Genomic DNA, 17,419 nt, shown 5'->3' with positions numbered 1-17,419 from the left:
ATGCAGCTTGTTCGCTCAGATTAGGCAGGAAGCCTGTCCTATCTTTTTCTCTAACGCACAATCCAAAGTCCCGATTGTCCTCCCGCAGTTTTGATTCCTGGGTTTACCAGGTCTCCTGAGCAAAGACCTCAGTGGTGAGCCCCATGCCGAACATCAGCTCTTACTATTACAGACTGATGAGCTTTCCCGAGGCCGTGGGACGCCAGGGGCCAGGGCTCAGTGTTCAGCGGCCTGGGAGAATCCCAAACCTCCCTGTTTGGTTAAAGAAAACTATAGAATCATTCATTGAGAGCCTACTAAGTGCTGGGTCTTATTTAACCTTCAGCTGCACTGAAAGCAGCTCTCCCCTCCATTCTGCTCGAGGAAGGGGACGTGCAGCGAGACTGGATCCCCTGCTCAGTCACAGGTGGCGGAAGTCCCTGTTCTTCCAGAGCGCTCAGCATCCACTCACCCAGTACCCTGGATTCCCCTGGGCTTGTGTCCTCCCCGGCACAAGGGCTCACACCACACCTACCACACAGGCCCGGTGGCGGTGTCGGAAGTACCTGGCTTTTAATGAGTACCAGTCCTCATTCCTCAGGGAATGTGGCTTCTGTCGGCCAGGCAGAGGGAGATGGGCCGTATGTACTTCCTCCCACCCCCAGACCCACCCCCATGGCCTCGCTTGATTAGAGCCCTCTGCTCTCTCGGCCTGGCTACTTCTCAGCCCAGAGCTGTCCCGCCTGGCGCAGCTCTTCTGAGCCCAACTTCTCGCTGCTATGTTTTGGAGACCTTGTCTCAACATTAAAAATCCAAGGGCAGAACTGGAGCAGCACAGTGCTGGGGCTGAACGGGCCTTTGAGGTGTCTGGAGGAGGGGCCCACCCTGCTGGCTGAGGGTCTGGACCCCTGTGAAGGGCACTAGGTGTGGGGTGGACTCTTGCCCCCCTGAGGGACGCTCCTGGTCTGCGCGCCTGCTCCCAGATGCGGCGTGCGAAGACTGGTTGGAGTCTTCCTCTCATGTTGCTCACCCACTGGGACCAGGCACAGGGGACAGGAGAACTGTCACACAGGTTGGCTTCTCCTCTTTCCCAAACAGGTGGTGATAAAACCACACTCGTTTTCAAACCACATACAGCTCTTTGACCCCATCAAATAACTTTATTCACACAAACGTCCCTTAATTTACAAAGCCTCAGTCATTCATACATATTAGGGGGATCCACAGTGTTCGAGGAACTTAAATATAATGTATCATACCAACCCAAGTAAACCAAGTACAAAAAATACTTATATAAAGTTGTTCACACATAGGTCCTAGATTACCAGCTTCTGTGCAAAAAAAAGAAAATAAAGGAAAACAGACCTATTAACTAGTATTTGAAACGAATGTTGAGCCTGGGTTAGAGCTCCCCCCAACGGAAATGGCCCCATGGCGGTTAAACCATGGTGGCGTACCCCTGGCTCTGACGGCAAGAGGCCCCGGGGTACGTATCTCTAAAAAGTCCCTAAATGAACTCCCTCCTGTTACCCCCTACAATCTTGGGGGGGGGCGTGCTTCAGGCAGCCGATGACAGTGGGTTCGTCTCTTGATGGCTGTGGATGTGTACACTAGTCAACCCTCACGTCACATCTCCCAGTCGTGCCCCACCCCCCCTCTCCAAGCTGAGGCGGGCAGGATTGGAGACGGGCTTGTGTCGTCCCCAAGACTGGGCCTCAGCCCGGGGCCCAGCAGTCTGAAGCCCTGAATAGTTCGAGCTCGGCTGCAGTCAGGTTGCCGGTTCCTAAGAGATCTAGCAGCTGTCCGTCTAGGGACCACCAGGCAGACCGAGGGCGGGGAAAGGAGTCAGGTAGGGCAATAACCCAAGGGCCCCACTTGAGTCAGAGCCACCAGACCCCCAATGAGTGTGGGCACAGCGGGATCAAGGGTGGGAGGCACACTTGAAGGGCGGGTCTGGAGGCCCAGGGGACATGAACATAGTGAGGGCAGAGTCAGACTCGTTTCCCCAAGCTTCCAAGACGCCCCGATGCTGAAACCCAGACAGCCATCCGCTTCCTAAGGCAGCCAACAGCATGGAGAGGAGTCCCACAATGTCAGCTCTTTTCCTTTTCTTATAAACAGACTCCAGCAAAAAAAAAAAAAAAATCATCTTATTGCTCCAACACTGGTTCTCTAGGAGGTGACTGATATGTTAAGGAGCCGAGAATCTTAAGGAAAGGAATGAGAGGTGGGGAATGTCCAGGGGCCAGATGGCCGTGAGGAAGGTGGCGAGTGGTCCTAGCACCGCTGGGTCGGGGAGCAGAGGGAGCGCAGGGAGAGCGCCCCCGCCATCTCTGCCTTCGTTCACTCCAGGGCCACCACGTGGGGGCAGTGCCATGAAGGCAGCCAGGCCCTGTCTGTCCCGAGAGCCAGTCTCCACCTACTGCTGGGCACGATTCTCCTCTGGCTGTAAACAGGGTTATTTCTCAAGTAAACAAGATACACTCCCTCAGAAAGGCAGCTGCCAAGGGCAAACCACATACGGGCAGGTGAGAATTCCCATCCTCCTGTCCCAATGCCTCTGGGGTGAGATGAGGCTGAGGCCCGTGACCTTAGTTCCTAGTGCCCAGGAGGGGGCCAGATGGAACCGGTCTTGGATGAACCGACTGTGGCATCCTCCTGGCTAGAGGTAAGAGGCAGGGATCTGCTAGGTAGTAAGAGGCAGAGTGCACCTGTCGGAAGCAGTTTCTCCATCCTCAGCTAAAGCTTCTAGAGTGCCCTGGTGGTGGGTATGGCGAGGTGTGCCTGGCTGCAACCCTCAGGAAGGGATGGTGGAGGGAGTGCTGGGAGCCTAACCCTTCCCATGCGGCTATCTGTGAATGGGAGTGAGAGTTTGAGAGACAGATGAACACAAGTAAGGAGGGAGAAACATACTCCAAGGGAGGTCAGGGGAAGGCAATGGAATAAGGCACTATGATCCGTCTTGCTGATTCCTCTCACTTAGGGGGAAACCGAGCTCACACCCACAGGGCTGAGGCCCAGCCCCTCCCTCCAACAGGCTACCCTTTTCACAGATTGAAGGAGGAGGGAATGACTATTTTAAGGTGTGGAAACTTCTAGAACTTGGACAAGCTTAACAAACTTGGTGGCACTGAGATGATGCACCACAGAGCTGCTGCCAGGCCTGAGACCCGGGTGGAGAGGATGAAAAGGCAGAAAGAGGTGTGGAAGGTGACCACAGCGGGGACAGGTGGCAAGTAGCTGAGAAAGATGGCAGGAGCCACACGGGCTAGTCCACTGACTGGGCAGAGCCAGCACTCAACAGTGCGGACCCCTCCCCACCCCCGCCAAGCTGCCTGGGTGCTTCCGCCCCACAGAGTGGAGAGAGCAGAGCGCAGGAGGGAGGAGGAGAGGGGGAGAGAGGCACTTGGGGGCTAAGGAGCGGGCCCTCAGGAGCTGGGGAAGGAGGGCTGTGAGTCCCACAAGGTAAGGTTGTGTGGAAGCTGACTGCTCCCAGGCTGCCCATCTCACCCAAAAGGTATGGGCATCCCAGGACCTACAGGGGATACTCTGGTGCCAGGAAAAATAACCAAGGGGGAGTACCGCGCTCCCAGACCTCATTCAGGCAGAGCTGAGACACCTGGGGAGGGCAGGAGAAAAAAAGAAGCAAACGGTAAATAACTTGTTAGGCTTGAGCCCTCACTAGGGACAGAGCATGAGCCACAGCCAGGGAGAGTCGAGGGTGCTAAGTCTGGGGACTGTTTTTCCCATTTGCTCGTGTAGGGAGAGAGAGCTGGCCCAAGGGGAGGCGGGGTGGTGGGGTCGAGGAGTGTGCTCTGCAATTAGGGGATGCTGTGCTCCCAACCTCCCAGCTGCAGCTGAGTATACACAGAAGTCAGAAAAACCAAGAGACAGGTGACCACGAAGGATTTCAGCTGGGGAAGGACAGGGCCCGGCTACCCCCTGCAGCTCTGCTGGATCCCGCCAACCACAGCCAACTGCCCAGGAGGAAGAAGCCTCAATATCTGAGGGGCTTGAGAAAAGGCTGAGTGTGAGCAAACATATTGCCAAGTGTGAGCTGATGCGGTGCCCGCCCCTCCCAAGCCCCCCAAGCAGCAGGACCAGGACTGCTGCAGTGGGGGGAGAGCCCCCGCAACCTGGCCACACACAAATGTTCTCTCCAGCTATCTCCCCTACTGATCCTGTGAGGGGTTTGCGAAAACAAGAAACAAAAATAAACACAAAGGAAGAACTTCTCCCCCTTCCCAAAGACCCTTTCCTGGACTAGCCAAAGTAGTGTGCCCAGGTGAGGAGGGACAGTGCAGGACGGGCTCCCGCCCTTGTCCTTGCACAGGGGACAGGGTGCTGGGATGGGAAGCCTGCGAGGGCTGCAGAGCGCAGGAGCTAAGACACACTGACAGACACTGCTGGTGGGGTCCGAGGGCGCACAGCTGCGGAAGCTCTGGGGTGGCTGACCCGCAATCGGGCACCTACAGGCCACATGGGACGGCCCGTCACCTCCCTACTCTCGGCAGTTCCCTCCTTTTCCCATCAGACACACTGACACCGAAAGCAAGCACCTAGCAGTACGTCCCTGGGGTGAGGGGGACGGTGCCTGACGCTGGCACCGTGAGTGACCCATGCCACTCGGCACAGAGGGCACGCCCTGCACTGCAGCAATAGCCGGTCTAGGCCACCCAGTTCTTATGGCGATGGTCGCAACTGGACCTCAGGGGCTCAGGCGGCCTCTGTGACGACCTGGTGTCTGGCAGGCCCATGTGGGAAGATGATGATGCAGGAGCCGGGAGGTGAGGGGTCAAGCTCACAGGTGCCTGCTAAAGACCCAGCGGTGCCCCAGGCAGAGGTTTGGCACGGCAGTTTGTTCCTGGGGACCTTTTTCGGGAGGAAGATCATTGACAGAAAGGTGGGCTTGTAGAGCTGGGGTGGGCTGACCGCTCAACTGCCAGGAAGTGGGAGATGGTCACCTTCTGTCCCATTCCCCCAGCCCCTGCCACCCACCACACAGACCAGGGCTATAAAGGGCAGTAGATGGAATGGATTCCCACCACTGGAAGTCCTGGTGTGGCCTGGGGTTTCCAACAGCTTAAAGGGAACACGCCCACAGTTTTAGAGCTTTGTTCTTGAGTTCTCTGGGCCAAACCCTGGTGTCGTCTGTTCCAGGTGGTTCTTTATCCAAGACCCAAGGTCTGGCCAGGAGCAGCCCACCAAGGAGCCTGGCAGTTCTGCATCTGGTGGAAGGGTGGCCCAGAGGCTCCTTCTGTCTTCATGCCCCCCATGCCAGCAGACATCCCCCCATTCTCCATGGAGAGGCAGGCCTTCTCCAGGGGAAAGGAGGTGTTGTAAGTGGAACTGAGAAATGGGTAAAAGGGAAAATAAAGGACAAAAACAAAATAGCTCCCCAAACCCTTAAAAACAACTAAAAATGAAACTTATACATAGGCTTTGTCCATGTTACATTTCTTTAAAGGAACTGGTGCCTGTCCGCAGCACAGCTTCTGTTCTTTTGAAGTCTTAAATCGTTTAAATTAAAAAAGAAATAGAAAAGAGAAATAAAAGAGAAAGACAAAAAATAAAACAAGTTAAGCAAAACTGAAGAAGGGGGAAAACCGAAACAAAAGCTTCACATTGCTGGAGATCCAGCTGTCGGGAGGTCGCCAGCGGCCGAGCCACCACCTGTACCCTCTGCCGTCCTCTGTGAGACTGGATGAGACTGTGGGTCCCGAGGTCAACCTGGAAGACAGAAGGCAGGGAACGAGTGGACGCTGGGTCAGTGGGCCTGGGGTGCCTCCAAGCTCCAGGTCTCCCGCCAGGTGCCAGCACCCAAACCGGGTGAACTCGGAGCTGTCATGTGCTGGGGGCAGGAGGAGAAGGTTTCTAAACACTTTATCTGAGGCCAGCTGAGCTTCACCGTTACCACCCTGCTGCAGTCACACATTCCTACCACTCAGATAAAGGAGCGGAGGTGCAGCCTAAGTAACATGCCCGAGGTCGCGTGGACTGAGGGGCAGACCCTGGCTGGGAGGCTGGGCAAACAATTCCAATTGTGAATCCAGTGCGTGTCTAATGGCTACCTGCACTGTTTTTTTTTTTTAAAAAAAAAGGCCCCCAGACCCTAGCCGTCTGTCCCTGTAGGCCTTGGAGGCCCTGGTTCGCCTCCCTCTCTAACTGTGCTGCCCTGGAACTTCAAAGCGACTCTCCTGAGTTTACTTAACCCACTTCAAGAGGCAGGGAAAGTGAGGCTCGGGCCTCTGAGAACCTGTACCAGATGGACAGCCAAGGTGCTTCTGTGTCAGGAGAGGCCAGGGTCCCACCACCAGGAGCAGCGCTGGGCCCAGAGCCGTGTGCTGGGTGGGTCCCTCGCTGCCGTGGTCAGGACCAAGGTTCTGAAGCCAGAACCTGTGGCTGAGTCCACAGGCTCTGCCTCTGGGCTGTGGACAAATTTAAGTCCTGGTCCTCTGTTCCCTGGTCTTGTCACCTGTACCTAAACCACAGGTTATTATGAGGACCAAATGAACTAATACATGTAAAACTTAGAACAGTGCCTAGTTCCGTTATTATTGGCCATTATTTGGGAATGAATCACCTTGGTGCTGGGCCTCAGGAAGAAGACAAGCCACCTGTGCTTCAGGGACCTGTCCTAGTGGAGGCCTAACGGCAAGCCCCTGCGGAGGTCAGCCCTGGGCCCACCCGCACCCCAGCCCAGCCTTCCCAGCCTGAGCCTGGTCAGAGCTAAGTGTAGCCCTGCCCTGGGCAAGGTGGCACCCAGGGCAGCAACGCCCTGTCCGAGAGTCACGTAACTCATCTTAGGGCTTCGAGGTGCCCACTCTCCCCCTGAACTGAGTCAGACAAGTCTTTGGTCGTGCGCCCGAAATCCCCTCATTGGCTTCAATGCTCTGTAAGCTCTTTGCAGTGTGAGGGGCGCGCCCTTCCAGCCCAGCGATGTCCCACCGTCACCTGCAGCCCGTGCCGTCTGCCAACACTGGCCTTCGTCCTCTGGTCCTGGCTAGTCCTCTCGAGGGGCAGGGGGTACAATGAGATCCAACGGTTTATGTCCTGTCAGCCTCAGTTTCCTCCTCTGAGGAGTGGTGGGAGTAACTAAAAGAACCTGGCCCACAGCAAGGACTGACGCACTTAATGTGCCCATCCTCTCCCAGCCAAATGTCCCCACCAGAAACAATGAATGCTGTTAGATTCACTGTGGCCCTCAGCCACTGAACCGCCGACGCTGCTTGCAGCAGGCTGGGGGCACGCAGCGAAGCCTCTGGAGAGCAATCTGCCAGCGTGTTTTCAGAGCCTCTGACGTGCTTGGACCTGCAGACCCCATAATTCCACCAGATGCAGCCTGACCGAGCGCCCCGAACATGAGGAGGACTACATGGAGATGCTGAGTGCGTTTAGATTGTGCGGCGACCACCCACAAGTCCCAAACAAGAGGTTTAAGCAAATGACCCACCCGCTCGATGATATCTGCGGAGGACATGAGAAGGCTGTGTGGCATTTCGAACGACACTATGGCAGGAGCACTTTGCTGGGTTAAGTGGGAAAAAGTAGGCGGCGCAGCTCTGCGGCACACAGCATGACCGTAACTACGTAAAACACAAACCTCCAGTACCAGGAAATCCGGCAAAAAGTACACCACACTGTTGCATTTGTCAGGGGTGTGTTTCTTCTCCCCCCGCTTTCCTCTGTAGTCTCAGTACTGGCACACGTGGCACTGTGACTCCGTAAGGGACAAAACTGCGTACTCCAGCCCACGAGGAGGGCCAGCAGCTGCGACAGAAGGTCCGCGGAGCAGCGAGCAGTCCAGGGAACCAGCCCCGCGGCTTCTCTGGGCTCTTCACACAGGGGACGCAGAGAACTCCCCATCCGTCAGACCTCAGAGGTGAGGCTGTGACCCCCTCCTCGGCTGCACTGGGGAGGTGACCCACGTCTGTGTGTGGGGTAAAGTAGGGACGAGTGATAAAGGCACCAGAAAGAAAACCCTGGATTTCTCAGGTCCAACCTTTTCCTCTGCTGCTTCTGTTTCCCTGCCCGTCAACAAAAATCCAATGGTGGCCTTGAACCTCAGTTTCTGACTCGTAGAAATAGAATGGTCACAGGCATGTCCGTGATGACCCAGCGGCCGCCCCACCTCCGGCTTTGCTCAGGATGCCTTCACCCTGTGCTTTCAGCGGACACAAGCAGAGCACCCAGGAGACGAGGGGAAGGGAGAGCGTGGGGAAGACCGCACCTCCCAAGACACTCTTAAGTCCTCGTGCGCTGTGACAAGAAAAGCCTGGTAAATTGTATGGTCGTGTGTGATCTGCGCAGATAATCTCTGGGACCAGTTACATCGACCTTTCAACACCTCTTTCCTCCCTCCCCTGGTAGGAACCAAGCTAAGACAACCTCCTCAAGAGGGTGATCAGCCACAGGAGGGCGGCCACCGGCAGCAGAGGCAGTGTGGCCCAGGAGGCAGAGACTCAGAAGCCAGAGTGCCTTTCTACACACTAAACTGGCGGGACAGAGCGTGATGGTGGAAGGTCAAACCCGCAGCACGGTACTCTGCGAGAGCGCCTGAGACACCACGGGCAATGTGCTGGAATCACCAGGTCCCCTGCCAGGAACCAAGGCTGACATTTCCCACAGGCTCTCCTGCCCTCCTGCCAGCTTTGGCACTGGTTCCGGCCCTCCTGGAAGGGCTGTCGGCCTCACTCTGTGGGCAGGGACAGGGAAAGGAGAGGGTTCTCTCTTCCATGGAGATGACCTGGACTTTTGAGTCTCTCTCCTGTCTCCCTTTAAGGAAGGCACAGCCTTCCAGGAAGCCAGTGACAGAAACGTCACTGGAAGATGGTGGGGGGCCCCTTCTACAGCTATGAACAGGAATGCTCGGGCTGAAGCACTGGCAGGCCCTCCCAGGCACTTGGAGCAACTGTAAATGACCTAGGCCCCAGCCCTGGCAGGTGTTCGCACTTCAGCCCAGAACGGACCGCCCCTGCTGGGCTTCACTGCTCGGTTACCAGCATCCACCAACCAGGGCTTGCCTGGTCTTTAGTGGAAGCCCTATCTCTGACCAGAGCCCTGTGCTTGCCCACTGAAAGCTTGTCCACAGGGCGAAGGCCCGCTGAGGGCTAAGCCACACCCACTGAGCACAAACGGACCTAGAGGTGGCATCAGCAGCACATTCCGTCTTTCACTTTCCCGGTCATCACATCTGATGAGGGGGGATTTGCACATTTTAAGAAGGAAGTAGGCCCAGCGGGATGGAGCAGTCTGACCCACATCACAGCTGCTGAGCAGTAGAACCGGCACCGAACCCAAACTTCTGCAGCCCCTTCACTGCCCAAAGTCTCTCCACTATGAGTGTTCGTTCAGTGCTTTCGAAGCCGGCTCGGCCAGCGGTCCTAACGGCCTGCATTTGACATGGTCTTGAAAGGCAACGGTGTCAGCGACTGGGGAAGGTGTGTTGGCCCATTCTGCCCTGTCTTATTTCAGCTCTCGGACCAGTTCCCTCCGCACATCTGACCTCCTTATTCCTCTGTAATCATCACAACAGCAACCACTTGTCAAGTATTTCATATGTGCCAGGCATGTTCTATGTAGACAGAACGCTTCATGTGTGATGACTCAGTCATGCAACCGTCAACCCTCCTACGCTGCTTTCCACTCACCGCGTTGCGGAGTGGACCAAGTGTTTTACACTTACCGCCTCCCTTCACTCCACAACCCTCTGAGGGAGGAGCTGGAGGCACTCCACGTTTAGCGACGAGGAAACGGGAGCTCAGAGATCTGCATGGCGGTAAGTGGTAGAGGAAAGGGTTTGAACCTGGGTCTGTCTCAGTCCAAAGCTCCTGCTTTTAACATGTCACTTTTAATGTAAAATCCCCTCCTACTGAGACAAGAAGAGCTTACTCAGAGTTAAAACCCATGTAAGCCTTCCATTTACAGATTCACCTGGAAGAAGGCTCCCAGAAGGCTTGGCTCAGGCACCTCCACACAGGTCTGGCGTCCAGAGCAGAAACAGGGATGCGGTGCCAACCAGGCAGTGAGGAGCCTTCTGGCAAGTGCCTCTGCTAGCCAAGCACTTGTCTGGTCTGTGCAAGGAGACTGGGGCACCCAACTGTTCCCCTATGGCCATTGGCAGTGAGTATGGAGACCACAAGCTGGGGAGAGCTGCGGTAGGAGCAAGCGGTGATGGGGCTGGGGACCAGTGGGCTCACACTGAAATGAAGCCATCTGGTTGGCGTGCTCGTAGACCAAAGCACAGCATGAACTCAAATTGCGGCACTGCTGGGTGGGCGGCCAAGAACTTACCCTCACCTACATTCTCCCTGCAGTCCTGTGGGTGATATCATCACTGTAGCTACTGATACATTTGATATGCCAGACACCATGCAAGACTTAATATGCAATGCTTCCTTATGCTTCCTTTGTCCAAACAAAGGACCACGTAGGAATTCTCTCCATTCTACTGACTAACGAACCGAGGCTCAGGTATTAATTTTCAGCCTATCATGCCGCGGAGGTAAAGAGGCAAAGGTAATCTCCAGGTCACAGAGGGCAGGTCTCCTTATAAATAGGATTAGCTTCAAAATGAGTCATCCTTCACTTGTTTATTAACACACCAAACAAAGCAGCTGGCTTTTTCATACTCAGCTATGAACATGTCAGCCCTTGGGGAGTTCAGTGGCCCCAGCGCCACTGTCAATTCCAATCTGTCAGAGGGACGGAAGCCAAGCTTTCTGATGCATCCTTCCTTTAAGGCTGAGCTAGCGGCAGCGGTGCCAGGAACGGGGCAGAACCAGGGACTGCGCTGTGAGCGGCCCTCGGCACGGCGTACGGGGGTCCTGCTGTCAGGGGAGGAAACATGGGGTAGAGGTGACAAATGGGGTCACAGCATTTTCCATCTTCAGGCCTACAGAAGGGGCATGGTGTGAGGCAACAGGACACAAAAGCTTACAGATTATCAGAGCACACCCGCCAGGCGCTTCAGGGCAGCCACACGCTCGGGAAGGTCAGGGAGCGCTATGGTCTTTTGAGCCCTGACCAAGAGACCAAACCCAGGTAGAAATCTAGGAGCAGGTCCCCAACTGGGGATGAGAGCAGCACCTTTCAGAGAGCGTGTGTCACAGAACGGCAAAGAGGGGGTGCTCTGCCAAGGACATGAGCTCTGGAGCAGGGAGACCTAGAGCGCATGTCCCAGCTCTACCAATCATAGCTTTGACCTTTTTACCAAGCCAGGGCCCCCAAGCCTGCTTTCTCAACTCAACATAAGGTGACGCCTGCCTCGCAGGGTGTGTAGCCCAGGGGCAGCATTTGCGGTCGGCACAATGACACGCACAGGGGCTATTGGACTTAAAAGACTGTGACAGAGGCTTTAAATCACACCCAAAAAACCCAAACCAAAACCAGACCTCACAATCATCTTGGGCTCAGGCAAAAATTCCAGACAACTCGGCCACAGGCCAGTCTTCTCTCGAGGTGGCAGCCTTTCTGCTTTGGGCCTTGGCCACTGCTGATCTGGCCACACACCCCACCCATCCCAGTCCCCAAACCTGTCCCCTATCTGCTCAGGTGGCACTCACCTCCTCCCACGAAGCAGTCCCTGAGGAGCCAGGCTCCAGTGAGCAGGCACAGAATGACCACAGGCTCCCCACTAACCATGCTGTGGGTGCCACGCTTACCACCCCCTAATTGCAAGCTTCCTGAAGGCCGGGCAGTCTGCTGCCTCTCTCCAGGCTTCAGGGTGCCAAGCACAGGGACTCCAATACTGGGTGATCAGTAGGAACTGGGAGCTAGTACACAGAAATAAAAAATTAATCTATGAACTTCGCAGCATCCTTCAATCAGCGTGATGGGATTTTAACATAAAAATACGGTCATGAAAATCCCTGCTTTTGCTTCAGGGGCAGGGAGGGCCGGGCCAAGTCTCCAGGCTTCAGCAGCAGTGGTATTTTCCTCCCAGGCTGTGCTGTGCCACGCCCCTCCCTTCACCTTCAGAGCTGGGAGGGAGACACGAGGCACATGGGGGTGACTGGCTTTCCTGCCATGACACAGGCACCAGCTGCAGAACCAGGAGGCTCCCTCTCCACTCCAGCTCTCTCCACTACTCCTTCCCTCACTTTCTCTCTACCCCACCGCCCTCAAGGGGAAAGCTGTTTGCTTCATGTGGAGCCTGAAATACTGGTGTGGCCAGTTGGAGCTGGCCTGGCCTCAGAGAATGTCCCGGAGCCTCCATCAGTCAGAGTAAGAGCTCAATGAGAAGGGCAGTTAGGACTGAAGACATGGGTTTGGGTGGACTCGCCCAGATCTTACAGACCCACCATGGCGGCCTCCTGCCAGGCCTGACCCCTGCAAGGTGGTAAAAATGCCCAATAGCTCTCCCTGGCTGACAAGTGGTTCACAAGACAGTGGTGGAGACCTGGCTGGGGTGCTGTCAGGCAGGCAGGCTGGCTCCCCTACCATGGAGACAGGCGATGGGGGAGGGGCAGCCCTGAGAAGAACTGAGCTCCATCCCTCGCAGCCAGGGGTCCAGCCTCTGCCTAGGAAGCCAGCCCTCCCATCCTCCACACCCTCTTCACCTGCTTAAGGTGTGTCCAGATTTCTCAGAGACGTGGACTGTCTCCCAGGTCGTGACAGCACAAACCCAAGGGCGGCAACCTACTGAGAGCCAGTGAAGTAAAATGCGTTGAATGATAAGGGGTCTTGCCTGGTGGTGATGGCAGGGGGGTGGGGAACCTGGCTCCCAGGGGACAGCACTTCTTCCTGTGCCAAGCAGAGGCTTAGGACCAGGGCAGGAGTCCTCAACCTGGGGTCCTTCTAACTCCAAGGACGCACAGGTCTGCAACCCCTGTGAAGGCACGTGAAGTAGCACAGAGTGTAAGTCCCGTGCGTTTTTCTGAGAGAATATCCCCAAAATTCAGATTCTGAGAAGGGCCTGTGACACAAGGAATACCGAGAACCAAGAGGATCTTTGTAGGCTCATCATCAACAACTCCAACCAGAAACAGCACAAAAGGGCCCTGACCAAGGCGGCGGCAGCACCTGCGGGGCTGGGACCAGGGTGGTGGGGGGGAGTGCTGTGTGCAGGGCGGCCAACTTCAGCTCCCTGCACCAGAGCCCTTCCCAGCAGTGGGAGGGTGACGTCCCTCCCCCTGACAGCCCAGTAAAGCAGACAAAGGCCACTGAGAGGAGCCAGGCTCTCTGCCGTGCCAGCTGAGCGTGGCCCACTTACCACAACGAGGGCACACACTGTTGTAGAAACAGCGGGCAGGCCAGTGGCAGCCGCGACGGGCTAACGGAGGGGAAGGGAGCGGGTGGAGCTCAAAGCCACGCACACAGAGGTCAGCTTTACCCCAAGTGCGCCTGGCAGTTCAGTCTGGGCCGTGAGTGGTTCCACACAGACTAGAGCCAACGGCGGATCATGTTGTCACCGTTGCTAACTTGCTTAATATTGTTTTAAACTTTTTAGTTCCTTGGAGTGTGCTGCCAAAATGCTAGTATTTAAGTTTGCCAAATGCACAAAAATAAGAATCACGGGGCAAGACCTAAGATTTAGTGACTTGGTCTCTCTGGCGACCCACCATCAGCAGGACGCACCCCTAGTTGTCACACCTACTGAAAGGCCACTAAAAGCTGGTCTTTCCGGCCTTGGAAGGCATACACAGAAGCCCTTAGGGCACTGGGGTGGTGCCTTCCCCTAGCAGCCATGGTGGTACCTGGTGGGACTCACTCCAAACAAACTAAGGGGGAAGGTTGTCTCCAGCAACAGCCCTAGTAATTAGCAGTAGGCTACAGGGAGACCTTAACTAATTCCCTTCCTCAACCTATTAAGAGTGGGGATGAAATGAAAGCTGCTAACTGCTTCAATTGGCCCCCAAAGAGACCGAGGTTCAGGTGTGGCTGCTGTGATCAGCAGAGAAAGGGCTCCCGGGAAAGGCTGGGCTCCCGAGGGAGCTCTCCTTGTGGGCCCTTGCCAGGAGGAAACGGTCTACGGTGCAGCTACTGCTAAAGGAGAGAAGTCACTCTCCCATCTGGGGACAGGACAGTTTGTGGTTAGAAAAGGAAAGACTCACACAAGGTCACGCCCCGAGGGGTCTGGGCCAAAAGAGACCATATGGACTTCTGGTCACAGCAACCAGCCCAAAGCCCCCTGCGCCGAGGGGGGCTCACTGGGGGCACTTGCTGGGGGGTGGGGGGGGGGGGTTGGAGCTCTCTTAGGGAAAAGAAGGGCACAGCAAATTATTCAGAATGAAGGGAAAATGGATGACTGGCCTATGAGGATTTGGCAACAACAGGACACGGGCAACACACAGAGCCACCACGACTGAGCTCTCCCTGCACGCAGCGATCAGGGCCTTTGTATTTCCTGTACATTCCGTCCTTCCAACAGCACAGTAAGCGTCCGTGTTCAGTGAGTGTCAGTTACTGGCCAAGGAAACGAGACCCCGCAAGTTGGGCGACTTGTCCAAAGTCACCCGGCTGGTAAGTGACTGAAAGCTGTGATGGACACCTAGGTTCCTCAGCACATCAGGTTCAAAAGCAAGTCTCTCAACGTCCTGGCACCAACACAGAGGCGCAGAGTTCCTAACTGCCCCAGTCCGTGGTGCCTTTTCTCCCTCCCCGGGCTCGGGAAGGCGCCTGTGCAGCCTCACACCTCCTGAAGGCTGGTTCTGGCAGGTTGGCATCTCATCTCTCTGGCCCCCCGCCGAGGGCTGACATGTCTCCCGGCACTGCAACTGACTCATCTGCCAAAAATACAGCTTTCTACCCCACCCCACCCACCTTTTCTACAGGGTGAGGTTCATCCCCTTAGGCTGACATTCAAGGCTCTTGGCGACGTCGTGCTGTTCTGCTCTCCCACTTCAGCCTCTGTGGGAACCAACTCAGACGGCTTTCCACACCCGCTCTTTCCACAAACGCCCAATGTCTGCCTTCGCTCACGCTGCGTCCCCTCATCTGCTCTCCCTTCTCCAGGGCCATCTTAAGCCACACGTCCTCCACGTTGCCACTACTTACTTCTTCAGCAAAAAGCCCACATTCCCTTCTGTGAGCTCGTGGGAGTGCCGGACAGTCCTGTGCCACCGCAGACTTGCGAATGGGACCTACCCTCAGATGCTCGTGAAAACGGCCGCGGCGCCAGAGAGCTCCAGTCAGGCCCCCAGTGGGCAAACCATGTCCTCTCTGGAGTGGGAGTGGGGAGGACACCACACCCGCACACAAACGAGGACTCAACACAGTCACAGAAGGGGGAGAGTATGAATGAAGTCTGGCAAATAACATGAGCTCAGTGACTTCCAGGGGGAGAGAGGGGTCCATCCCTCCCCACCCCACGTGCAAAAAGACTGGAGGCTGCACAGGCTTATTCCCACCCTGAAACAAACAGAGTGCAAACGAGACCACCAGCAAGCTGCAGAAGCTCTTGGCGAGCATTTGCTAATAAACCAGTGCCAGAAAGACCTCGACTGTCCTGGGTGCCAGGGGAGCAGATGTGGCGAACAGGCAGGTGGGGCCGGCGGCCACCCTGCGCCCTATGCATAATTCAAACCAAGGGGGGAAGGAGAGCTGAGCTGAGGGGCTGGCTTTGAAGCCCCTACTCCACTGGGTGAACGTCCAGTTAAGGCCGCGGGGCCACCCCTGGTACTTGCACTTAGAAATTCGAAGGCAACTGGAACCAGAGGTCTGCGCCCCACCCCCGCCTTTCCTTAATCCAAAATAAAAAGGTCCTCCCAATTTATAAAATAAAGCGGTTCTCAAAATCAATTTTTTAACCAGTAAGTGGTCCTGATGTTACATAACCAGTTAAGAAAAAAGAAACGAGTCAGATGCCGGTGCTAGGAAGCCGCTCTTTGGCAGGGCCCCCATCCTACCCACGTGACAGGGCACACGCACAGGCTCTCAGCTCTAAGAAGCAAAAGTAAACACCAAACAGCAACATGCTATGTTCTTGAGACATAATTATAGCATATGCAAATGGAGACAGAGAGCTAGAAACATCAGTCGCCTAATGAGAAGCTGATTACAAGGGGAAGAACAAAAACACAGATTCGCCATCAAATGAAGGCTGTGAACACGGCCCTGGGTCCCAGGAGGTCACTCTGAGTCTGGGAAGGCACCCTATGTTCGGCCCCAAATTTGGGACTCAATGGCCCTTCAAGAAGACCCAGACAATCACCCACAACTTACCAAACGCCCTCCAAAGACCTCCTCCTGCAGCGTTCACTCTCTCAAACGGCTCTGCCCTGCTGCCCAGTGACTCAGGCCACAAAGAATGGAGGGTACCCCTGGGTCACCCCTTCCTTACCTCCCTAAACTAACAGTCCACTGGCAAGCCCTTTAGAAGCCACCAAGCTGCACCATATATTCACCTCCCCCTCTCTGCTGTGCCATCCACCCTGACCTGGAAAACTGCAGCTCTGACCGGGCCCCCGGCTTCCAGGCTCGCCTCTCCTCATCCTACCGACCAGAGCCACAGTGATCCTGTAAACATGGAAATCAGGGAGAAAGCCACTGTTCAATGACTTAGCACGATCTACAAAGCTCGGCGTTATCGGGTGCCTGCTGCCCTTGCTCCTGCCAGTCCTTGCCCCTCGCCTTGGCAGAGGCCTCGTCCTTCAGGTCTTAGTTCCAATGCCCCCTTCTCGGAAAGACTTCCTCTGACCGTCTTTCTATTTCCTTCACCTGTACACACCTAAAACTGGAGCTGTAGTTCCCTGTATGACATGAATTGAGGTATAAATGCCTCAAAGAGCTTTGGCTGGTGTGGCTCTGTGGATTGAGTGCCAGCCTGTGAAGCAAAGGGTCACTGGTTCAATTCCCAGTCCGGGCACACGCCTGCATTTCAGGCCAGGTCCCCAGTAGGGGGAGCGTGAGAGGTAACCACACATTGACATTTCTCTCCCTCTCTTTTGCCCTCCTTTCCCCCTCTCTAAAAATAAGTAAATAAAATCTTCAAATTAATAAATAAATGCCTCAAAGAGAGGGACCCCACCCCGTCTGGTGTTTCACTGACATACTGCCAGCACCTACGACATACACACAATCAATGCAAAATTCACAGGCCCCTCTGGGAAGCGTGTTCTTTGGGGGGGTGGGAGGGGATGGGGTGGAAAGCACACGAACCCGCACCCGTTATGAGACAACACCTCCAGCTGTTAACAGCATGGCCGAAACTGGTATGAAAGGATGGCGGGACTCAACCGCTGTGGAGCGCCTACCACGCTCCTAGGCTGGCTTTACATTCGTTCTCCATGGACTCTTCATGAAAATCCCATCGGTAAGTGTCAGCAACCCATCTGATAAACGAGGACTCCCAGGCTCAGAGAGATGCCTAAGGGCTGAATGGAGTGAGGTCAGGGGTTAGCTTCCTCTTGTGGCCTGTGCCAGACACACAGCAGGTGCTCCATACCTGCCTGTGGGATGAACAAGTGAGGTTTTCTAGCCTGCTTCAAAGCCATGTCTA

The 17,419-nt window shown here is 55.5% G+C and overlaps 1 protein-coding gene across 1 annotated transcript in view; it reads right to left on the bottom strand.

Annotated features, from left to right (window-relative positions):
* Positions 1 to 1,111: 1,111 nt before the first annotated feature.
* STK35 (serine/threonine kinase 35) overlaps positions 1,112 to 17,419 on the bottom strand; it is a 42,358-nt gene continuing 26,050 nt past the window's right edge. The window contains exon 4 of the mRNA XM_024559404.3: positions 1,112 to 5,709. The gene's annotated coding sequence lies outside the window, so the exon portion shown is untranslated. The remainder of the gene's footprint in view (positions 5,710 to 17,419) is intronic.

Source organism: Desmodus rotundus, chromosome 6 (assembly GCF_022682495.2).
Source record: "Desmodus rotundus isolate HL8 chromosome 6, HLdesRot8A.1, whole genome shotgun sequence".
NCBI lineage: Eukaryota > Metazoa > Chordata > Mammalia > Chiroptera > Phyllostomidae > Desmodus > Desmodus rotundus.
This window is presented reverse-complemented; position numbering and strand designations above follow the sequence as displayed.